Raw genomic sequence first — 26,224 nt, forward strand, 5'->3', positions numbered from 1 at the left:
TCTTCCAGTTGTTTTTTACTGTGCTGTGCTGACTTTTATTGCTCAGACCTGATGAAGAATAACTAATTCTATCCCAGCTAGGTAGTTGGTCCAATAAAATATATCACTTTAAGAAATCTGTGCTTTTACAAGATTTTTCAGGGACTTTAACAGGGTAGGATAGAATCACACTTAGAGGCCTAGGTCCACTTAAAACTCAATAGGTAAAATAGGATCTTTCCCCAGTCTCATGGGTAAAGAAACCTTGAAATGGAAGCTAATTATCTTTCAAACCACATGAAGGTTACTTTATGCAGTCAGCATGACATAAATGTGAATCAGGCTCAGAGATTTTACTCACCTGTCTTAAATTTCTCTCTACATAAAGATCCAGCTTTTTGTTGTCCTTCACACCAATAGCTATGTATTTCATTTATATAATATAAAGTAACTGCAATTATTCTGTAATACTTATTTTCAGAAAGCTAAGATTTACAGGATAGTGCAACTACTAACTTCAAGACACATTGCTTTCTTTTAAAAACCTTTTGTATCAGAGGAAACCTAATGTATGCATAAAAAGACAACATATAGTGCCTCCTTTCAGTGGAAGTACATTGCAACTTAGCTTCTTTTGTTAATTAAACAGCTTAAAAAGCACCAAAAGTTTTAAGCATTGTTCATCCTAGGAATCGAGGTACTTTGTTATCCATGTAGATGTTCATATTGTCTCCTGTTCAAGTTCTGCAATTGGTCATGGAAGCATTCCTTATAGTTTAATTAAAATTATCATTGACTACAGACCTCTTATCCTCCAGGCCAGGCCCATCAGAATTTACTGAAGAATGCAATGTTTTAAGGTTCTAGGAAGAAAACAATTATTCTTCTTCCAGAACCAGTCTCCCATTATGAGCTACAGGAAGCCATTGGGGTATTTCTGTATCTCTCTAAGATGGGTGTTAAATATAAGCAGATTTTGTTTTTCCCTCTCTTCTACTGAACACATAGATAAGTTTCCAGTGCACTACAAATGAACAAACTTCTATTTGTTCTATCACTAAGGATAAGTGTGGATTGTTCAAATAACCTATCCATCAGCTTCTCACTTAGCTTCTCCTAAATTGCTACTTGATATAATAAGGAACACAGAGCTGCTTCATTGAAACAGTATGTTGTTTATGCACAATCTAGTGTTGGAGCCAATCCCAATCTCTCTTTTTTTATTCTTGAAGGATACACTAGCATGCAGCACCCTCTCTAATCACTCTTTTTCCTTGACTTCTACAAACATTTCTGTCAAGTCAACCACTGGATTTTTACAAACTGAGGTCTTAACAGTTCTTGACCTCTGCCTTTGTGCCAGGCTCTGAGACACTAGCTACTTTTTCACTAGTTGCACTTCTCCTGTGTAGTCACAATAACTGAGCCTACCTGAGAGGCACGCTTCATTCCAACTTTAATCAGAGTTCTGCTCTATGGCAATCTCAAATGAGTGTTTATATATGTGCAAACACTCCTACAGGAAATAGTTCTTTATCTGTGATGAGTTGTTTCACCAGAACTGTATTTTGAGACATCCGAGGGAGCCATTCATCTCTATTAGGGCTGTGTGAAGCTTTGGTCACTGATTTGATTCGACGGAGACTTGGCCCAATTTGGCAGCCAAATCTCCAAATCCAGATCAGGAGATCCTTTAATTTCTCTGAATCAAATCAAAACCCTCCAAATTGGTTCAGAGAGATTTGATGTTCTGGACATAGACACAGCTTTAAATGACTTTTCTACATAACTCAAGGTACCAAGTGGCTCACGAATGCTGAGATGCTGGGGCAGATGGAGCATCCCACAGGAGTGTGGGGGTGGGGTCCCCTACATGCTTGGCAGTGAACCTAGAAGTGAACCAAAAGCACTTCTGATCCACTTTCGGGTCTGCTGGGGAGTCTGTGGGGTACCCCATCAGCTCGGCAACTAGTGCCTCCTAGGTCTGGGGGGGGACAACCAGGGTCCCTCTGTGGCTGTTTGCTAAGCTGGGGGGCTCAAGGGGGTCCCCCACAAGCTCTGCAGTGGACCAATCAGTGGACTGGAAGTATTTCCGGTCCACTTCTGGGTTCACCACCGAGTATGTGGGGACCTCCCCTCCCATGCTTCTGTGGCATGCTCCACCTGCCCCAGCATCACAGCATTCACAAACCACATCTGGCACCTTGTGGTATGTAGAAAAAACATTTAAAGCTGTGTCTATGGCCAAATCATTGGTTCTCCCAATCAGCATTGAATTTTCAGATTTGGATTCGTCTGAATCGAATCGGGGACAGTGATCTGAATCAATTGAATCGAATCACTGTCCCCAATTCGGACTGAATCCAAATCAAATACGGCCTGTTTCACCCCCCTCCCCAATCTCTATCATTTGGTTGGTATGGCAGAGGCAACTCTAACCCCCAAACTCATATTCAATAGAAATACCTAATTATTGTCCAGAAACAGTTTTGTTCTACTGACATCACAGAGGATCTTGGGATGCCCTCAAAATCTACTCCCAATACAGCAGTACCAGAAATATTTAATTATTACAGCTGAAGTCCATTTCAATTTGACTGCAATCTCAAATCTGATAGAAGCTGTTTTTCTCTTGCTGTCTGCAGTGGCTGATGATTAGTGTTTCACAAAACAATTCCCTCAGTAGAAGTCTTCATCCCTTTCACCAGACAGTACAGATCCCAAGTCCAACAGTTGCTGATGTTTCCACACACTAAGGCTATGGCAAATTTACTGTCCTTGGCAGCAGTATTTTTCGGCGCGTGTTGCTTTGTCTGGGCAGGCTGCCTCCTAAAATGGAAGCAGTATAGCCACATCTGTGTGCATGGGCTAAATAGCAAAACTGAGTGATAGCACCAATTACTGTGTCTGCATGGCTATGACTGCACTGTTTCTGATTCACAAGGCAACCTGTCTGGAGTGGCACAGAGTGTCTGAGGGCTCTGCTACCATGCAAACAGCCATAGTAACAGGTATCTAGGGTCTTCATGTGGTCTGCTGCTAACAGAGAATGAACGTGGTGTTATGGTATAAGCTGCTCTTAGTCTTTTTGCAGGATTGTTGCTTCTTTGGTAATTCCTTGTCTCCACTTGGGTCTTTCTTGTCTGACTTGTTAGCCATTTTTATTAGGAAAGATTCCTGGTGTACTATATCTGGCATAAAAAAAATCACCTAAGCTTGAATTTTCACTTGCAGCTTTAAGTTATTGTTCCCCAGGACCCTCTGTAACCCTCCTTTTAAAGCTGCAAATTGTTTTCACATCGACAAATCTACATATAATCTGGTTCAGGGGTGCTCAACCTCCAGCCCACAGGTCATATGTGGACCCTGGTGCCATGTTATCTAGCCAACAGGGCTTCCCACAGGTTCAGAAATTATGTGTCAGGGGATCCCAGCATGTGGGAGTGGGAGGGGATGGTGCTGAGCCCCAGGACCTGATCCTCCTGTGTGGCCTCAAATGGCATACACCACTTATCTGGCCCATGGGGCCAAAAACGTGAGCACTGCTTATCTAGTCTGTACACTTATTTAGCAGGTTATCTTCCCTCACCAGAGGGTTATGAAGCTCCATTGTTAAAGCATTTATAAACTGACTTTTCACACAGGATTCCCTCATGGCTCACCACTGGGCACAGGCCCCACTCTTTATTGCCAGTTCCAGATTCAGCACAGCATGTTGTCCATTATTTTAGCCATCTCCCGGCCAGTTTGAATGCAAACAAGTAATTATTCATGATTCCCCTCCCTGTTGCCTCTGGCTTGCCATTCTTATTGGTATTTCAAGAGATCCAATTCTTTCTCATAACAGTTGAAAGAGTGTTTGCTTAACTGTCTGTAAAACCTGCAGTCCATGCTGGGAAGCTGCTGGTAAAAGGCTTTGGCGTAACTATCCAGAATCACTACTAAGGCCTGTACTGCTTTTCTCATCAGCCTATTCATTCACAGGAAAAAACAAACAAACAAACAAACAAAACAGCTTAAAGCCTGTCAAACACTCAGATTCCAGTTTCACCTGCATGACCAATAAAGTCCCTTTCCCATCTTGGTGCTACTAACTAAACTTGATCTGAGCCTTCAAGAGGCTGAGAAGGCTCATGCACATACTGTCTAATAATTCTTATACAAGCACTATAACTGAAACTCCAACATGAACAGTCAGCTTAACTTCCTGCTATATCCCTGACCAAAAATAATCTAAAAATAAAATACAATATGAAGATATACCTCAACATATTTGTGGAGATATGTGCTTACTATTACAAACTCATTTTAAAAGGATGTGATAGATTTAACCAGAATATGATTTGTGAAAGGTGTATTATCTATATGGGACAAAACCAGACATTCTTCAGATCTTTTCACAAGAAAGTCAGTAGGGCATTTATACCACACTGCCCTACTGAGTTTTGATTGATATATAATATTGTCTCCTAGACCATGGGCAGGATGGAGGAGGAGGAAACTTGTCTGATAAGAAGAATATGTGGAACATTTGAACAAGTCTTTGTGAAACAGATCAGTGAGCTACTGAAGTCAAATGCACACATTAATTTGCAATTGTTTTGTAGTTCATCACAATATCCATGTATATGGAAAATGTATTAAATACAAAGGATTCAGCCATGGAATTTGCCATCAGCTCATAGAACCAAGCTTCAAGATTTACAATTTTATTTAAAAATATTTCTAAACCTCATGTTTGTGAATATAACCTTGGGAAAACTTCATGCCAAGTGATTAGTTAGTGGGTCCTTCAGTTTGACAACTATTTGCAACAGTACCTGAGAAGTTTAAACTGTCCTATTAACTTCAGTTGGAATTAACAGCCGTAAATCGTTGCTTATAAATACATAAAGCCTTCTGTTTTCTTCCTTCCAATTCTGCAATTAATCACTGCAAAAACAGAATGTATGTCACTCTGAAAAGTCAGAATGAGGAGATGATGTAGAATAAATTGAACTGAATAATACAGCAAGCAACATCAAGGCTGTTGCATTGATTGTATTATTTTATTTCATATTTAAATTGTTTTATAATCTCCCATTTTTAAATAGTAGGGCAACTGCTTCAGGTTTTCCAGTTTAATGCACCAGACTGTCTGAGATCCTATGCCTTTACAGCAGAATTTAGGTTCAGCTTGCATAAAACATACAGCACTTTGAATATCACTATATGGACAAGTTTATTCGAATAGACCCTCTTTATTTCCCAGCTTTTTTGATTGATCTTTGTTTTGTTTGTCTGCTGATTTAAACATTTACCACCAATGTATTAAAAATACTAGTTATATTTTGCTTTTTTTTCATATCAGTGCCTCTGGATTTAATTGCTTTGCCTAGCCCAGATTTATCATATACTCTCTTTGTTTATATTTAGACAGCATGGCAAACAACGACCTCTGCAGTGAGCGACAAGACAAGTAAATCCAACAGGAGTACTTTATGACACTGTCTTCTGAAAAACAGGTGCACTGTATGGTTACACAAACATGCTCAAATGGAGACCATCGCTCACTTCCATAAACAAAAACACACGCCAGTAAATAAATTCAATTACAGGTAGGACTGGAACCTTGGTCTTTAATTTACTAGGCAAATGACCTGCCACTGAGCTAGGAGGAACCCTTCAATCAAATCAATTCATGTTAATCAGAAAAGATGTGCTGCTCTAGAATAAAAAAAAAATCTATTTTATTCTCTCAAGTTGTACCTATAGACTCACTGCATTGTAACCTAAGCCCCAGCAGTGAAGTCTTCAAAAGACAGACTCAGTAATATTGTCATGTAATTTTGAAATATGATGAATATATTAAAGTAATTTAATCCCATAATGCCAGCCTTTTACAAGGGTTATACTAGGTTTTGGAAAGATGTTAAAGTATACAGCAAAATACATAGGATCCCTTCCCAAGGGTAGATAGTGACACAGGTATTATAATGTGCTACCCATTGGAATTTCCACTGTTATGGATTAATATTTTTACAGGAAGTTAAGGATACATGTGACTAATGGTCATGAGCAAGATGATCTGAGTACCTACTCCTGCACGTCAACACCCTGTACCCTGCACAAAATCTGAAGTCAGATATTCTATGCTGAGTGCAACAGAGATAGGAAATCATGAGAGAGACTTTTGACTCTGACTCATCCTTACCTCCACCCTGGGATTTAATGTAACTTGTAATAATTGGCAAAGATATTAGGAGAGCACCCATATGCTAACCACAGGTGTAGCAGAATGCCCTTCAGCCACTTGCCTTGTTCATCTCAGCAGAAATCTTGCGCCCACAACTTTTGGGAGGGTGGCATGCTTAGAGTTTGGGCAGTATTGTTCCACTGTGGTGAGACACAAGTTACAGCCTTGCCCTGTCATTCTCCCACAACCCTGGGATATCCATGGAGACCGCTGCTGGGAGTCTGGCCATGTGTTGGACCCACCATTTTGCCTACACCTGGATTATATCTTTGGATCAGTCTTCTGACCTAGACTAGATTTGAGTTATTTATTTCATTGCATCTTATCTATCAAAGCTCCTACTAAGGTACGCATTTTATTAGAAGCTAAGCTTGTATCTGGTCAGAGGATATGAAATCCTTTGCCTATAGCAGTGATTCTCAACCAGAGTGCTGCAGCACAGCAGGGTGCCTTGAGATAGTTTCAAGGGTGCCACAGAGTGCCGCACAGTTTTAACAATATTAGATATGCAAGCGTGATTCAGAAGAATGAACCCTGAGATTCCTGAGATTTTCACAGAAAAAAGCAGGGCAGCTCATGTGGCAGCCATGTACAGAACCTGAAACCAAAGCCTGGCCTATCAGAGCCACGGTCCAGCCACCAGCCAGGCTCTACATGCCTGGATTGCTCCTGCTGAAGCCCTGGGAGGCCCCCAGGACCCCAGGTAAGGCTATGCAGGCCAGCCTATGCTGGCCCCAGCCTACCCTACCTCACCCAAGGAAACAAATATGTGTCACTGCTAGTTGTCCCCAGGGAACACACTTTCCTGCTCACAGGGATTCTGACCAATTCAGGACTTTCTGAGTGCTTTGCAACAAAAGAATTACTCAATTACTTTTCTGTTGTCAAAAATTGAATGAAAACTAAGAGCATTTTCTGAAGGGGGTCTTGAGCCAAAGAAAGGTTGAGAACCACTACCCTACAATAATCACCAGCATCCAGGCCCACTAATGCAAAGGAATGTAAACCTTGTGAACTTTCCTTAAAAATTCAGAATGGTTGAATTTATGACTCCTATTTATTCAGCTTGATAAAGGATGGCTCATACATTTCTCCAGCCTTTCTCTTGAAAGCAGCTAGGAGAGTGACAGATGAGTGAGACATGTGGGCCCAGGAGAAAGGGAACAAGCCCAAGGGTATGTAGTTCCATCAAAAGCCTGGCTCTGAAAGGGAGAAGAGCCCTAATTCTTAGCCTGGACCCTTTCTTCCAGTGGGACAGAAAATTCCCAGTGCTGTTAATGAATATAAAATGAAAGTTGAAGTGGGCCAGCTTTAAAAGAGGGCTACAGAGGATCTTGGGTAATAGTCCAGTGATTAGCAGTTTGCTGGAAAACATGAGATGAAGGTTCAGGCTCCTTCTTTTTAAAGAGGAGGCCTAGAAATTAGGTCTCCTGCTCTCTGGGAGAACACAATAACCAAATGGCTGTTGGACCAAAAGAAGGGAAAAGTCCTCCTTTTCTTTCTCCAGCACTACACTTCTGGAAGATACACACACACACACTGAGGACAATTCTATTTCAGGGCACAACAGAAACCCAGACTCTGCATAAGTGTCTCAAACTGCAGTTATGTAGCTGTACACATGCCATTTAGACAGGTAAAATGAAATAGAATTCAGCCCTTAATATCTAAAGGGCTATACCAGATTGAGTTATATGACAACAAGATAATAAACGGCAGTCACTGCTAAGTGTGTTGTACAGATAACTGGTAGTGGGAAAGCCAGTTATCTGTCTACTTTGTTTTTTTACACTGTGCTGATCTAAGTGTCTGAGCAACTTTGTCATTTATACAGCAAATGGTAGATACTGGAGAACACGTCCTCTTTTTATTGTGATCAGTTTATAACATTATTTAGATTCTACCTTTTAGGGTAGGAAGTATACCTGTTTGTGCTTGTTTGTTTGCTTGTTTGTTTTAAGAACACCAACATATTGGTACATACCTCTACCATTTGTTTTCAGTAAACTGAAAGTTGTTTACAAAGGAAGAGAGCATTGTTATCTCTATTTTTTACATAATCACTGACATAAATATATTAGGGGGAAAGAACAATATTTTTCCCTTTTCCCTTTGCCTTTGGTGACCTATAAGACTTTCGACACCATAAATGTGCCAATCGGGGTTAACTTAGCTGTTTATAATAATCTGGTTATTTCATTTTATGCTTATACAGATATCTGAATCTTGTTATGAAAAACAGATTGTCTTCCTCGTTTTCAGAAAACAAATACTTTTTACTCCTAAGACTGCATCCAGCGGTAAGACCTTACTGTTGTTCTTACGAATATAAAGGTATCTTGAATATATAATTAACCTGAACTTGTGATTTTATCAGCTGGAAGAAATGCAAGTGACAACAATAATTTTTTGGGGGGGTTCAAAATGCAAATCCCATTTTTCTGGTGTGTATTCAGACCCCTAATGTATGAAGAAAAAATGACCATGATTTGTTTAAAAAACAAAATAGTTGTTTCAAAAGCAGTTTTTTTCCTTGAAGGAACCTTCAGAAATCCACACGTTATCTCTGGAAGCTGTTATAGTGATGGTCCATATTTAGTAATGTGCTTCAGAAATACATTTTTCACATAATATGAAACCCAGCCGTTGTGTTAAACAATGTATAGTAATTGCACCAAATATGTTTTTCTTAACTGTAAATTGTCATAACTGTCTTAAAATGATGCTACAATTATGCTATAGTTACTTAATTTGTATTTAAGAACAAGGACATAAACGAATCACAGCAATGTAATCATACCAAAATGTGTGCACACAATAAGCCCTGAGCAATACTGTTGTCAAATGTTAAATAAAGAATGTCTTCCTGTATTCTCAGCAACAAAAACCCATAGGCAAATTACCTTCTGCTGTTGATAATGTATTTCATGTGGACTGCTGCATAAATAACCTGAACTCAGGCCATTTGGATTACACCCTGATCCAGGGCAATGCAAGTCAATCCTATATATTTTTTCTGTTTCTTGCCTCCTATTATTACCTGCTTATGTTTCACAGTGTTTTTGTGTTTGAACAGCTGAACTGCATTTTAAAGATACATTATTTCAGTGTGTGTGTGTGTGGGGGGGAGGGTGCATGTGTGCAGATTTCAGTAGAGAATCATTATGCCAGAAGTGTTTAAGAAAATAATGGGCTGAACTGGATAAATGCACAAACTGATATCAGATTATATTCCAGGTCAGCTCCCACATATTATCTTTACAACCGCAAGCGGTACTTATGGCAAAAAAAAAAAAATAGAAAAGAAAAGATAAGGGGATATATATGCCAGAAAGGTTTTTGTTGTTTTATATTTGAAATAGAAAACAAATTTTTTTTCTTTCCTTTATCACCTTGGTTGCTCTAGAAAATCATGTATATGTCATGTACTGAGACTTGTTTATAAGTGAAAGAATCTCATAAATCTATTCTCTCAGATATTTGTGTAATTCTGTTGCTTTCTTGTATGGGGGATAAAGCAACTTGGAGACCTTCATGACATGAAAGGGAAGAGGAGATACCAGAGCTTAATGTCACACTATGAGCAGCTCCACTTACCACCATGGAACAGGGACTTAAAGATAAAGACATGGATAGTTCAGTGCAAAAAACGGGTTAATATAATATATCACATAATGATAGAGGTATAATATATAACACCTTGATAGAGGAAGAATTGTTTTCCTAATATTTTTTTCACTTATTACAGATATTTCCTCCCTGGTACCACAGTGATTGTTACTCACTGGGTGCATCTGCTTGTGCCCCACCACAGCAGCACCATCATATAGTACTTGCTTTTGGAAGTACTAGATGATGGCACAGTAACAACTGTTAGTGTGCCATCCCAGAGGAACATGGTTATTTTTAGCAGCTATGTCACCATAGCAATGCTCTATAGAGAGGTAGCTCATTCCTATGGTTATGTAGCATCAGTGTCATGGTTTGTGCCCACTGATGCTAGGTCACTGTAGCAACAAGCTACATCACTGTAGCATGTCACTCCAGTGATGTAGCATGACCTGTAGATGTGCCCACTTACAGATTAAATAACAATACAATGTAAACAAATAATTTCCAGTGTTTGAAAGCAACTTTGTCACATGGTTTAACAGTGGACCTCTTTCTATCTCCATCTTTCCCTGTTCCATCTGTTCTTCTTCTCAATTCTGAAATATTTATAAAACTAAGGAAAAGTCTATTTTTCACATTACTCTCTCTCACCTTACAAGTTAAAATACATTTTTCATCTCACTACTAGTAGTTCAAGTTATCTAAATAACAAAATAAGCAAGTTTTATTAGCTTTTTAGAAAAATGAATACTGTAAATTCAGACAGACGGATTTTGTATTATTAAAAAAAAAGCATTAAAGCCCAGGGCAATCATGTAATAAGCCACACAAATATACTTTTATTAACTATTAACTTCATAAAACATGAGTGAGTGAATTTTGACCGTAGTCATCTTCTTTGTTAGATGCTAAAAGCAGTCAAGGCCAGTTGCATTTAAAAGTTTGTGGGCAAAGTAATACAAAAAACCATGTCTGGAAAACCAGTCTACAGTAAAAAATAAAGATCTGAGCTGGAACAAGGCAAATGAAGATTGTTGAGCTTGTCCTAGCTATGGAGAGAAAAATTGTGAGTTGTCATGTAGTTACAAGTTCCAAGCCTTTGCTTCTTCCAGACAAAATAATGTAAATGATAAATTTTATGAGGGGTAATAGGAAGTAAGATCTAGAACACTGTGGGGATTTGAAACCCTTCCTTTTTTTGTTACCATTATGTCAGGTATTGAAACTGATAAAAAAGATGGAAACTATTTTCTGCTGACTCTCAGTGACAGGAGGATCTGGAGAATCTTGCTAATTCTATAAAGGGTATAAGACTGAGGGGCACTGGAGCAGCACATTATACTATTGAGTGGAAAAGAAAAGAAACCAGGAGTGAAACCTGTGAACTAACAAATGCAATCTTAGTGTGAGGTTTGTTCTATTAATTAACAATAAAGCAAGCATGTGGAAGGATCTGACATTTGGCAACTCAGCTGAGCTGGTGTTTTTGAGTTGTGTGTAGGCAGAAAAAAATGCTGGTGACTGCTTGTTCACATGGATTTTGAGGGGTACCATATCAAACTAAGCTAGCACCTAAAGAAGCTCACTAGACTTTCAACTTACAACACATCTACATAGTTTTGTAGAACTGTATGCTGCAGTCTGTGTATTTATGAAGTTTATAAATATAAATGTGCTATATTGTGCTTCTTCATTGTTATGATTAATAATTTTTTAATCTGAACTTCATGTCATCCTCTCTGTCCTTCTAAATAAATACATATTTAGGATTTTGTGGTTTAAAAAACCCCACGGACTTCCAATAAGATTATGTAGCATTAGTGTTGGACCCTTGTTCCAACAAGGAAAATGTTTAGACCAAACCTGATATACAGAGTGTAATACAGATATACAGATTTTACAGTGTGTAAAATTAAAGAGAAAATTATACCAATAATGGAGAATTAATAGATTGAGATTAAACACAGGGACCAATTACCTTTGCAGTAAATCCATGGCAGTCAGTGGAAATGAAATATTTTAACAGTTAATTTACCCAAAAAGTATGGCAAAAATAGAAAGCATGCACATTCTGGTGGGCTGAGATTCTCCTAAAACACACAATGAGTAAATACTACTTCATGCCTTTCTGACTATGAAAAGAGTTCTTTTAAGTTTTAACTGTGCCTGGATGGAAAAAAAATGTAGACTAAGAGTGAACTTCTGTGGGAATGGGGAGCAAGAAAGCTTTACTAATGTTTTCTGCCTAATGAGGATGTACCCATAGGCAGAATCTATCAATGAGACTGTTGGTGTTTTTTCTGTCCTTGGCCTTGTTGGCAAACTAACAAATTAGGCCCAGTGCCAGATCAGCAATATACTGGTAATACAAATTAGCAGGTTAATTAAGTTAGCACTGAAAACATGTTACTTAGTTTGGCATTCGGAAACTTCACACACACATATGGATATTTGGGAATGTGGTTGTACTCTGAAAACTTTTCAAACTTGACCTAGTATAGGAAGGCCAACTTGTCTTCTTTTTTTCATATACGGGGGATAATAATATTCCTCCCTTTACAAAATGAATTAATTGTTTCATGTCAGTACTATTCCTAAAGGTTTTTAGTAAGGCTTTTGATGGTCACCTATGACAATCTCCTAAGCAAGCTGAGGAAAGTTGATAGTAGTTTTATCTGGATTCTGTGGGTATAACTTGTTGGATACTCATGCTAAAAGTTTGGTCCTCAAAATCTCTCTGAGATAAGAGATCAAGTTAAGTCTACTGAGTTTGCCCTAGGTCCAATATTGTTCAATATCTTCATTACTGACTTGAAAGATGAAACTGAATAAATACTTATTAAATATACAGACAATATGAAACAGTTTGTTGATAAATAAACATTCTGTTGATACATGAGAACAGAATCCCATTCACTCTCCCAATCAGTAGTCTCAGGGATAACCAAAGTTTAAAACAAAATACAATATTTTTTCATTGCTAAATAAGTACATACATCTGAAAACAGACTTAGTGTGTAAGTATAATGCTTAAATCTAAAGTCACTTTTTGAAACCACGCTCAATAATCCTTGTCTGAAAATAAAAGACATTCACTGGCAAACTTAGACAGACTGAGCAATAGCACGAGGAAAGTAAGATATTTAGATACTTATCTGAGATGTACTGTGAGCGTTTGTTTCCTGAGGGAATTTGTGAGAGTTAAGTGTCAGTAATTAGGCAGCTTCAAAGTGAATAAAAGAAACAACTGTACCTCAGAAAACAAAGTCTGTGCCAAGGTATTTGAGTCACATGCCTAGCTAACTCCTGCTGAAGGCTTATATTTTCAGCAAATAATAATGCTGTAATTTATAGTGTTAGGGAAATGCTATTTTCAGTGAAGTGGATATGGTGTGCCTCAAACATAGTATGGCTTTTGATGGTCACCTATGACAATTTCCTAAGCAAGCTGAGGAAAGTTGATAATAGTTTTATCTGGATTATATAAGTATAACTTGTTGGATAATCGTGCTAAAAGTTTGATCCTCAAAGTCTCTCTGAGATAAGAGATCAAGTGAAGTCTGCTGAGTTTGCCCTAGGTACAATATTGTTCAATATCTTCATTACCAACCTGAAAGGTGAAACTGAATGTATACTTAGTAAATATACAGATAATATGAAGTTAGATGAGGTAGCAAATACTTTTAGAGGAGGGGTTAGGATTCAAACTAACCTTGATAGATAAAGGTCTGATAATAATAGGGTAGAAGTCAGTGAAGACAGGGCATACTTAAGAAGGAACATAAAAGTACACAAATACAAAATGGAAAACAACTAGCTGGGCTACACTGCTTCAGTAAAGGGGATGTGGGTTCTGGTGGATCATAAGCTAAATGAGACAACAGAGTGCTATTGTTGCAGAACAAAAGATTAATATCATATTTATTTGATTCTAAGGTGACTTTGAATTTAAGATATCCCTCCTAATAATTAGATTCTAGACATGGAAATTTATAATTTTGTTAGAATTTTCCATGTCTAGAATCTAATTACTGGGTGAGATATCTTAAATTTGTCCCTTGCCTCCCCACTCCCACCCAAATGCTGTAGTAGAAAAACAAAAGCAGGGGGGCAGGCAATAGGAAAAGCACAAGTGACAGGGCAGATGCTGGGGGGTGGGGCAGAGGTGAAGGAAAGCAGGGGCAAGGAGCAAAAGGTGAGGAAAGCAGGAGCAGATCTGGGGAAAAGCCACGGTAGGGAAAAAGCAGGGGTAAGGAAAACATCCTTCCTGCCCCACATCCCTTGTTCCCCTGGTGACTACCATCCTAACATTTATCTGGCTGCTTCCCACCTCCTGCTGATGTGGATGTAGGTGGAACTCCAGAGATGTTTCTATCCTATAATGCAGAAGTACCTGTGCTGGGAATTTAGCTTGACACCCCACAGATTTCTCCTTCCCTGCCCTACTCCCTTCCTCCTCTCCCTTCCATGGAGACCACAGCACCATGCAAACTCCTCCTTCCTGCCTGGCTCCCTGCCAGCCGGGGAGGGAATCTGGGCAGGGAGCTAAGCTGCTGCTGCTCTTCCTGTCCCAGCTGGGCTTCTTTTACAGTTGTTTCTCACAGCTCCTAGTTGTGATATGCAGTTCTGAGATGAGGCTTTGTTTGTCCCATGATGAATGGGGGAGAAATCCTTGTCTTAGAATTAAGTAAATACAGTAGCATATTGCAATGTATTAATAGGAATGTCTCAAGCAAGTCAAGGGCAATGATTCTTTTGCCCTGTTCCACTCTGGTGAGGTCTCTTTTGGAGCACTATGTGCCCAGTCTGGGCACTGCTCTTTAAGAAAGATGCATGGATAAATTGAAGAGTCCAAAGGAGAACAACAAAAATTATTAGATTTCTAGAAAATGTTTGAAGAAGAGAATACTGCTTGGGGAGTGGAGAGGGGACTGGGATTAGTCTGCAAATACAAAGAGGGTTATTATAAAGAAGATGATGATTGCCATTGACAAAATAATTGTCTAACAGGACAAGAAGTAATGAAGAGGGACCTAGAGAGGTTGTGGAATATCCATCATTGGCAGGTTTTGAAAACAGATTAGAAGAACATTTCTCTTGTTTGTTTCAGACAGGAGATTGTGTACTGGGCACGTCTACGCATGCCATTAATGTGAAACATTTAACTCTGGAGTTTATTGCTCCTGGGAGAAACCATTTGACCATGCATCCAAGAGCAATAAACTCTGGAGTTTATTGCCATTTGAATGTGTGCCTGAGAGCACAGCACATTGAGCCAGGTTGGAGTAGCCCTAGCTGGCAGGAGTCCCAGGGGCTCAGCCTGGCAGCCTGTGACTGCTCTCCTTGGGTTAGCATGCTGCGGAGGGGCTGGCTGGGGCACAAGGGTGCTTTAGTGTGGGGATAGCTAGCAGGCAGCCCCCACACTGAAGCACCCTCATGCCTCAGCCATCTGTGTCAGTGTCTACAGGTGTGCTGCTGAGGACTAAAAACTCCACAGCAGGATAGTACTTTAATTTACAAGTACTATCCTGCCGCAGAGTATTAGTTTACTGCATTAGTTTACTGCAGCCTAATAGTGGCACACATATAGATGCCAAGACATTTACTTTGCAGCTAATTAGTATATTGTGTAGTAAATGTCTTGTATAGATGCACTTACTGACCAGGACTTTGGACTAAATGACTCTCTGATTTCCCTTCCACCAAAGAATAATTCACCAAATTTATTCTTTGGTGGCACAGTTCTCTTCATTAACTATTTCTGTGCATCAGAGTATTAAAATGACAATTTTCCTGTAATTAAAACCAGTCTCTCTCTCTTCTTGTCTGCTTGTATGTTGGCAAGGCAGACTATTTTGGTTTGTATGTACTATGTTCAACAGGGCAGTTAAGTATGCGAGTAGAGTACAAACATATCTGTTCAGTAAAGTAAATATCAACAGTGTAGGAGAAGTTTGTAAATATGTTGATGAAATTGCAATAGAAAGAGAAATTAGAATAGAAAATGAACATTGAAAATGTTGTTTGGTCTTTTTGTTTGAAAATATGGCTAAAGTAATGTTCTAAACTTAGAAAAAAAATCTTCAGTGAAACTTTTACCTAAGTGAAGGACAAAGATTGTGAACTTGGAATAAGATCCTTGGGAATAGTATCCCACTGATATTAACAGTTCCTTCAAGAGGGTTCACTGCATGTTGGGACCTAAATAAAGACTTCAGGAGATGGCTTGCAGGCCAAGTTATGTAAATGAAACACAGTGGACAAGACCTAGCTCAACTAAAATCAACAGGTGTTGTGTTATTGAAGTCTGTGAGTCTGGGATGTTACTCAGTAACTTTAAGAACACTCTTTAGTACAGCTACACTGTCTATGTCTATAGGAAATGTATGCTGACCCCATTACTGTTGGGGTGGGAGCTTGTAGACTGTACACTTTACCTATATTACTTGCTTACTCTTCAGAACATTTGTTAAAATTTAAAACAGCACTATTTTTGGACAGGATACTTGCTATTTTGCCCTCAAAGTCCTAGAACCTGACCTGAATTCCTGACAGCAGATCCCACTAGATTATAGTTAAATGAACCTCAGCATGAAAAAAAAGCCTGTTTTAAAAAATTAATACCCAGTTCAGCAGTTTGTGGATTCTAGTTGTTAATATATAAAGTAAAATGAAGTAAGGACAGCTGGATGGGAGGCTATCATCATGGCCCTTCATCATGGATTTCATCTAAACCCCAGGGATTTGTTTTCAGAATTCAAGCATATGAGTCTTGAAGCACAGAACTGTAAGCCTATTTAAGAGTGTAGCTGCCTTTCATAAGGAAGCTTATTTGCAGTTGTGTGCTAACAATACTGATGAGCCACCAATTTTACTTTAAATCACAGTGTTTTCAGTTCAGTGTCTTCCATTGTTTTACAGATGGATAAGAAATGAATTTTCATTTTTTTTGCTTTTTCTAGTCAACCATCAAAATGTTCTTTCTATAATTAGATTGGCAAATAAAAGATGCTTTTCAGCTATAGTCCTGGAATCTAAAAGATGACTTGCCAAAACATCTCCCCTTTTCAGTTATTTCTTCCTTCCTCCTCTCAACTTTCCTTCTGATGTCCCTGGATTTTCTGAAGGACATTGTGGAAAGGTTTTATGTCCATTTTAAGCTACCCCAGCTTAGTTGGAAGGGTTCCATTTTTAACACAGATGTCATTTATCCACAACATTAGTTAGTCACTGAAGTTAAATAGATTTTAAGAGAAAACAAACCCCAAAAAATACAATACAAAAAGACCCACCCCAGTAAGACATTACAGATTTTTTTTGTTAAAATAGATGTCAGGATGAGCATGTTTTCTGCTTTTTACTACAAAGTGTCAGATTGTCAAAACCAAAATATCATCTAGTGTATCATGTTATATACCATTTTTTTTAAGAATGGACCATCCAGGGGATAGAATTTGAGGGTGGGGATAGCACTCACCTTGAATGTGGAACATCAAGGTCCAACTCCTGCCTTTGACCAATACACACCAGGGGTTTGAATTGATTTTTCTCTATCATAGGTGAGCACCCAAACCACAAAGCTATTGGCTGTTTGTAGACTTACTCAGTCTTGCCTGTTGAAGCTATTTTGCTGTACATGAATAATCAAATATTCATTGGCACTATTACTTTGACTTACATTCCATTTCCCAGGTGAGTAGTTTAACTAACCACTGAGCTATAGAGCAACTTTTTCTTGCATTTTCTATTTCTCCAAAATTTAAAATCTCAGAAAAAGCTAACAGCATGGAAAAATGCACCCCACCAAGCTCTGGTCATTACCTGCTTTTGCTTTGGTTATAGACACTTTCTGTTGTAGCCACTTTAAAAGTAATTTCTCACAGCCAGATTTTTGTTTTTGGTTTTTTTGGGTAAATGTCTAAAGGAGCAGACAGGCTGCTAGGATAAAATCAGTTCAAGTTAGGTTATTAGCTACTTCTGAAAGCATCTCTAGGTGATCCACTGAATCTTTAGGTACCTGCCTTATTTTCAAAATCTGGCCCTAAATGTTTTAGATGGTTCAGAAGATGCATGAGAGATAATATCGGGGCCTCTAAACCAAGAATGTTCAACCCATAAAAGCAATAAAAAAATCAAGCTGGTAACAGTCTTTACATGTCTGCATGTGTGACTACCTTCATGTGTGCATGCATTCACACATGCTTGCAATTCTGTAATGTATTGGCAGTAACTGAAACCCTTTATTTAAACTTCTATATCATGCAAATTAGTTTAGTCAGCCGACCAAATGCTTTATTGTCCCAGTGTGTGTGCTTGTCAAAGGATAATTGCACTGTGAAAATACCTCTTAATTTTGTTGCTTTGCTCTCCGTAAGCCATTTCATAATTTCATTTCTAATGTCCTATTATGTATTCTATATACATCCATGTGTATACCTAGATGCATGTCCAAATACATTTATAAATATAAAAACCTAGTTGACTGTTATCAACTAATTCAAAAGTGAATTAAAAATAGAGTATGTATGATGGCATACTTTTATTGACATTGCTGTAAAAATTGTACTTCAGATTATAACTTTAAAGAGGTTTTTGTCACGAATGTGTGGGAGATTCTAGTTCACTTATTAACCACGTCAGCTGCTCCCCACAACTTTCACTTAAAAAATGAGTCAAAGCCCCCACAAGTCTATATTCTATTCCTTTTGCACTGACTAGAAATTATTACATAAATTAAAACATGGAACATTAAAAAAAATCAAATGAAGACAAAACTAGAAATTGTCTTTGCTCTATGAAAACTATTGTCTTCCTCATTGTTCATATTCTTTCACTGGATCTAATTAACTTCTTTTTAAAGTATTAAAAAAAGAACACACTTCATTCTCTTTGAAAAGTAGACAAGCTGGACAAAATTGGGAAGAGAATAAATGTACGGATGAGCTTATATAATGGTACATTTCTACTACATAATAAGGTGATCTGTAGAGATTCCAAGCTAACTATTTAATGAACTCATTTGAAGCTAGCTGGGTACTGAAAGCACTATAGTCACATTAGCCCAACCAATATGCCCTTCTAATATGCATATACTGCTTCTAGTGCCAAATTCAGCTTGGGCACTGTGTAGTATAGAGAACCCTTAAGGTGCTATAGAGACTTCCATTTCTTGATTTAGGACTTATACCAAATCCACAAACAGCTTTGCAACCTTAAGTAGGACACAGTACCTGAATTCTGCCTCTGTCCAAGAGTTTGATATTCAGAAGCTTAAGTAATCTTGTAGGTGATTAAGCGTTGGCTAATAAAGTTCTATTTTTTGCACGCCCAGATGTTTCTTATTCTTGGTACTTAACAAATTTCATCGAGAATCAAAAACAAATTGTTTCTCTTGCACACGAGGTATCAAACTAAATACATATGCTCACAGCATACTCAGCACATGATTAAAGGATCATGATCCTTTAATCCTTTAAAACACAGAAGAGTCTGAGGAAGTGCTGCTACTCTTCTGTCTTTATACAACCGTCTACTGGTTAGACAACTTCTCCAGGATGTACAATTCAGAGTTCAAATCCTATCTGTTTCAGAGGGGGTTTGCATCAACTTTATTCACCACCCAGGAGAATACCTTAGTCACTGGGTGTGTCTACATGTGCATTTGATCAGAGATCAGTTTACTTGCAAGTAAACTACATCCAAGTAAATGCTCCTGGGCAGGCGTTTACATGTGCAGGGATGTGGCAGCAGAGTTGCTGTTGTTAGCACCAAACTGCTTCCACTTCCTGAGACCCTGACATGAGTCCCTGCTGCCACCAGGAGAAGCTCCAGGCTCTGGCTGCTGCTTCCAACAGCCAGCAGCTCTCTTGAAAAGGTAGTCCCACTTTCTCCTCCCTGACCAGCCACTTCCCTGGCCCAGAGCAGGGGCTGCCTCTGCCTCCCTGCACTATGGCTGATCTAGCCCCTGCCCTGGCAGCATCAACCAGCACCCTGGGTTCCTGCTGGCCTTGTTGCCCTACTGCACTGACTATCAGATGGCCCTACATGGCTCCTCCACATGCGGTGACCACCTGCCCAGTCCCACTATACTGTCCCAGAGTCACCACCACTGCACAGTGGATGCCTGAACCCTGTCTAGCTGGCCAGACCCCAGCAAGGATGACATTGGAGTGCTGCTGGATGCCACCACCTGGGCCATACTCGCTTTCCTGGGCCTGAAGCCCCACCATCTCTAGGCCCACCAGGCAAGCCAGGACTGGTAGCTGCACATCATCCATAAGACCTGGGATGACAAGCAGTAGCTCGGGCATTCAGGACGACACAGGGCACCTTCCTGGACCTCCTGGGGCAGCTGTAGCCACACCTGGGGTGGCAAGACACTGCCATACAGGTATATTTTTTTTTTTGCACAAAATATTTATTTATTTATTTATTTGGATAGATAGATAGATCACTGTACTTCTAGCAACCTGTCAAGTGACCACTGTAGTTCACTTGGCAGATCAAAACACACTTTGACAGTTAAACTATTGTAGTCCAATTACACAGTTTGTCTGTTGCTGAAGCAGGGGATGAACTGGTCGAAGTGAACTGTCGGGGCCAGTTGTTGTTTGATCAAGTGCCCGTAGAGGACTGCTTTTCTGGTCAGGGTTCTGAAACCTGTCACCACTAGGAGGAGCGCATGGACTTTCTTCCACACTTCTAGGGAGTATGGGCAGTCCCAGAAGAGGTAGTCAATCATTTCTCCCTCCCAGCAGCAGGTCTGTCTCAGAAACTGCCATACTGCTGCCCCTCCTCATGGACACCTGGCTGGCTCTCACCCTTCTCAAGCTGGCCACACCTGCCAGCCTCTGTTATGTGGGTCATCTCTTGGGGTGGGCAAGGCCACTGCCAGTGAGGTCATCCTGGAAGTGTGCAGCACACTCCAGAACATGCTGGGCCACACAGTGCTCCATTTGCATGACCCTCTGGCAGTGGTGGTGGAGTTCCATGCCCTGGGATTCCCCCAGTGCATCCCACATCGCCATCACCTGCCCACACCATGGGGACCACTCCTTTTGATCCAGAGGGGCCTTCACCCCATTGTGCTCCAGGCCATCATGGACATCTGTGGTGCCTGCATGCACATGAGTGCTGGCTATGCAGACAGTGCCCATGACACCTGCTTGTTCCATAACTCCTACCTGCCAGCTCTTGTGCAGCCCAGCCTCCTGCTGAGTGCCATGGTTGTCCCACCCTCCTCATCAGGGATCCTGCCTACCCACTCTTGCCCTGGCTCATGTGACCCTACATGGGCTTGTTAGACTCCCGCCAGGCCCATTTTAACTGGTGTCTGGGCTGAACACATACCTTGGTGGAGCATGCTTTCACCAACAACAAGGGACACTGGTGCACCCTCACTGCCCCCCTCAAGTTCTCTGAGGACAATTTCCCTGGGTCACTGTCGCAGCCTGCATGCTGTATAACATCTATGAAGCCCCACGGGGAGCTTTTTGATAAGGTCTGGGTGAAGGTGGCATGGCAGATGGACGCTGCCTGGCAGCGGGAGCTCTACCTGTTGTGACAGCAACAGCAACAGGTGCCCCCGCTAAGGCTCCAGGCAAGCTGCACACCCACCACTAGGAGCCAGGGCATCAGGTACAAGAGGCACTGGCTGACCACCTCTTCCTGCACTCCCTGTTGTAGCCAGTCTGGACTGGACCCCACAGACCTTCCTACCCCTCGCCCACCTCTAGCACCATGGTCACTGCAGACACATTTCAAAAGAACAAGGTTTTATTCCCTTCACATCATACAGACTCCCCCTCCTGAACAAACAAAGCCCCACTCTCCCTCCCAAACAAACTAAACCTGTTCCTTCCCTCTCACAGCAACAGAGCCCCTCCACCACCAACCCCAACCACCAGTGATAAAACATCCTCTTCCCTGTGAAAACTACTTATGAAGTGCGCCATCCCAGGGTGAAGGGGCATGGGGTGGGGGCATCTAGGGGGGGCAGATCCTAGGGACAGGTGGCAGGACCCTGGCCTCTGGCTGTTCCCCCAAGGGTATGTACACCACAGCAAGCCTGGTGGGTGAGGGGCTTGCTCAAGGGCAACAGTGGCCAATGGTCCACTGCCATGGGAGGCTCCCGCTCTGGCAGTTGTGGTCCAGGGCCAGAAGGGCTAGTGTGTGGTCCTAGTCCCGCTGCAGGAAACTCTGGCTCCATGCCTATGTGGAACCGGGGTAAGCAATCAATTTCCTGATACGTTCCAACTTAGTAGTAATAGATAACCTCTTGTCACTGAGGAAGGTAACTCATTCAAAATTGGGACTTTCTGATAACCAATAACAAGCAGTTTGGTTAACAGGATTTTCCTGTCAATTATTGCTTGGCCTCCATCTGCCAAGAATGCTTTGAAGATGCTGAACTAAAGGGTATAAAAGAGGAATGAAACAGCTAACAGAGCATGCTTCACTCTGACAAAACTGCTACTGCACCCAGCTGATCTTCTATGTAAAAGGATCCACACCTTGAAGCTCACAAGATACAGACTGCCTCTTTTTGCCTTTGAGGATGAGAAATTATCATGTTTACAGCTAAATACTGGACTTTGCATTTCTTTAGTCTCATTTAACTGTAAGTACTTGTAGTAAATAAAGCCTTTCTGTCAGTCATTGAACAAGTTCTCATGTCAGTCCTTTAACAGTAGCCCTAAATCCTATTTTATCACTTAATATGCTTTAGGACCCATTAGGCAGCCTCCTTTCCAATCAAACAATTACATCAAGGCATGGCAGAAAAGTGAGAAGGGCAGGGCACCCTAGAGCTGGACCAGGGTAAGGATTGCATGGATATCAAGATGCCCCTGGAGCCTATACCTGGTTACACTGACCAATGAAGAAGGAAAAGGATTCCTTCTTCAAATACAATTTAAGAGAAAGGTAGTAATGTCCTCTTTGTTGTTCAAGTAAATTAGTGGAGAGATATAGTTAGCTATATCAGTCTATATATATTTATGTGCCCATACTCAGGGGAGGATTCTGAGTTGTGAATCCCAAGTGAAGAGACTTTCTGCATCCCAGAGTTAGCTACCTGAGCCCAGGGTTGGAGATGGTAGAATTCAAATTTTCAAATCATCATACTTCTCTGTGGCATAACTTTGGTTCCTTGCTCATGCTGTCATTTGTTAATTCTGTTTACCTATGAGGTACTTAATTCCTCAAGCATTGTTTAGGCAACCTGATACTTAACTTGCATCTATAGATTCTGCTTTTTGTGGGCCAGAGAAGTGTTTCAATATGTAGAGCTGTTTGTGGATTTGTTGCCTCTTTCCTGAATCCTAGGTCCCTTTAAGCAAATTTAAACGTCCTGCTATTTTCTACTTCTTCTTTCCCCCTTTTTTGTTTTTTTTTGTTGCACCTTAATTTTTTTTCTTTTCTAGTTTGTCAGCCTTCCCCCTCCAATGTTATTTCTCCTTCTGTCCTGTTCATGATACCTAATCTTATTTTGCTTATACTTTTAAGTAGAGTTGCATAGCATAGTTATGTTACCTACTTAATCTTGAGTTTCAGATTCATTTTTCCAGGATACTTGGCTCATGCTTAAATAAGTAAATACAGTGATACTGATTGCACATTTATAAAATCAGAAAACATTTCCTCACCTACATTTATTTACCCCAAACTACCAGCTGCATCTCCTTTTCCATGCCTCCCTCCTCCCCCAGAACATTTTTACTTTGGGTGAGGTAACAAAATAATATTTTGAAGTTAATGTGGGGGTCATGGGCAGCTGGTGGCTTCTACTGTGACTTATCTTGGAGAGTTAAATTTTAATTCATAGACCCTGGATACATTTCAATTTTATTTCCACCCTTTGAAGAACAACTTTTCAAAATTTAATTCACAAGACTTTGAAAACTGAAACCTGAAGTGTTCACACTGTTCTTCCAGCTACTGCAATTTCATTACCTTTCTTAGTGGAATGAGTGAATATGTCCCTCCTACTCAGCTAGTTCCAGATTGACACTTCACTAAATAGAACTTGAATCTCAAAAGGTTGATCTGTCAAGTAAGTTCAGACTGGCAGTGTTCAAGCAGGTTCAGATTCCCCACCTGATTGCATCCCCATTTCTAACTTTTCACATGTTATGCTTCATGCAAGTGTTAATTATGTAGATGAAAGACAACTTACTTTAATTCATCCATTCTTAGCACATAAATAAAAGGAAAATTAAAAGTATGTATGGCATTTGCCACAAGGGGAAATGCTGACTTCAGCTTGAGGGAAGAGTAACAAAACAGCCATTAATGTAAAACAGATTATTATTACTGGTAATATCATTATTATTAATAGTAATAACAATTATCATAAATTAATATTACTATAATTATTAATAATGATAATAATCCAGATGTATTTTGATTGTTATGCAAATTTCCTCTGAAATTGTCTGATAAAAGTATATTTCAAATCAGATCTTGAACCCTGCCAGACTATTCTCTCAAAGTGCTCTATGAGAGAAGTCACTCTGTATCCACAGTTTACAGTGCCTTTGAAAGGGCTATGACTTTCAGACAAACAAGACACAACTAGTGTTTAGGTTACTGGGTTAGTCTCATAGAAGAGTCATTAAGATGACTAGTATTTTCAATCTCCTTCAGATGGAAGAAAGATCAATATACAAATAAACTGATTTATATAAGCAAGAGATAAATATTTAAAAGCAGTGTATATTTGTTTAAAACCCTAATTTATATAATAGCCTCATGTGTCTATATACACTGCTTCACACTCACTAAAAAATCTTAAAGTGCTGTTGCCATCTCTGATATGTAATAAACAAAGCTCATAAAATATTATCAATAGAGCAAGATTTTTCTTCTTCCCCTCCCAGTGATTAGTACATTTGCCAAAAACGTGCTTTTGGTTTTCACAAAAATATCTATCAAAGTAGTTGGCACTGAAAAAATAATTCTCAAAGCAGGTCAAAGAAGCTTCCATTAAGCCTTGTAACTAGTAGCCAGTACCAATACATTTATATTGTACATTCCCCATATTCTTCTGTTTAAGTGGCATCTGAAAATTAAGTGTATTAAACAGAGAATAGGGCCTAATGAAAAAAAAATCCTGAAGCAATCATGTAACCTGCAGCTGCACCTAGTGGTTAGAACACACACAGAGAGGATGTAGAAGGCGACAAGTTCAGAGTTGCCAGCTGTTCATAATTTACAGACTTCCCATAAATAACCAGGCTACAAACCCATTTTCATAAAGTCCATAAAAAATAGAGCTGTCCAGAAAAAGTTCTAAACAGCCCAGAGCTGATTGAAAATACCATGTCAGAAATGAAGCTGGAGTTAAGTATTGAAGAGCAGCTAGAACAGATTAGTGCCACCTGGTATCTGAGCAGCACTGCAGCATCCTGTGTGAGGGTTTGGCTGGAACATAAGGAACTGGGACTGTAGGCAGGTCCTGAAAGGCAACAAGCAGGTTAGCTAAGTGAGGGTACAGGTTAATGGAGCATCAGGTTGGGATCTAGATCAGCAGAGTAGGGAACGCAGGACCAGGCCCCAGTAGAGTTGAGAAGGAGATCTGAGAGATGTAGTCTAGGGTGCAAGCCAAGATCAGAAGTCAGGAGTATCAGAAAGCTGGGTGCTGAGTTCTAGGGAAGATCTAAGAGCTGAATCAGGAGCCAGAAGAATCAGAAAGAGTAATGATCACAAGGGAACGCAGAATAGACTGAGGCTGCAGGTGTCTTTAAAAGGGTGAGTGTTGCTCTCAGCAGCCAATTCAGTTACAGGGTCAAATGTGGAAGCTCAGGAGCTTGGCCCAGTTGGGCCTGACTGACCAAAGGCCTTAATACCCTACATAGAGCTCTGTCAGGGCTTTGTAGCCCATGGGGCAGTGTTAGTGCCACTGGAGCTTCCAGAGCTTCCTAGCCCCAGCCATGTGCTGTTTCTGCTTGGTCTCATCACTTCCCTGTAACAATGCTGATTTGCAGGCAGGCAGGCAGGCAGGCAGTCCATCCCTGGGGTCTGTGCTGAAATGGGTGGGGCCAGCATAGGAAGTGCTGAGGGAGGGCACAGGGGGGACTCAGGATGTGGGGGTGAGTAGGGGCTCTGGGGTGCGGGGAGTGGGAAGAGGGAATAGCACAGTGTAAAACTATTGCTGCAGACAAGGTTATCAGGTATACTAGGTTAGACAGGGGAAAAAAGAAAGCCCTCAATCCTATTGAATATGTTTTACATTGTATAACTTATTCATTGAAGTAGGACTGGTACTCAGGTGTCTTAAACACAGATAAATAGTCTCTGGTTTAATGGTCATTTATGTATTTTTAAAAAGTAAAGCAACTCTGATATTAATATCCCTATATTGGGCAGAGTATGATTTTTTTTCAACCAAGTCTTTTT

This window comes from Crocodylus siamensis, chromosome 2 (genome assembly GCF_052110815.1).
Source record: "Crocodylus siamensis isolate JL-2025a chromosome 2, ASM5211081v1, whole genome shotgun sequence".
Classification (NCBI taxonomy): domain Eukaryota; kingdom Metazoa; phylum Chordata; order Crocodylia; family Crocodylidae; genus Crocodylus; species Crocodylus siamensis.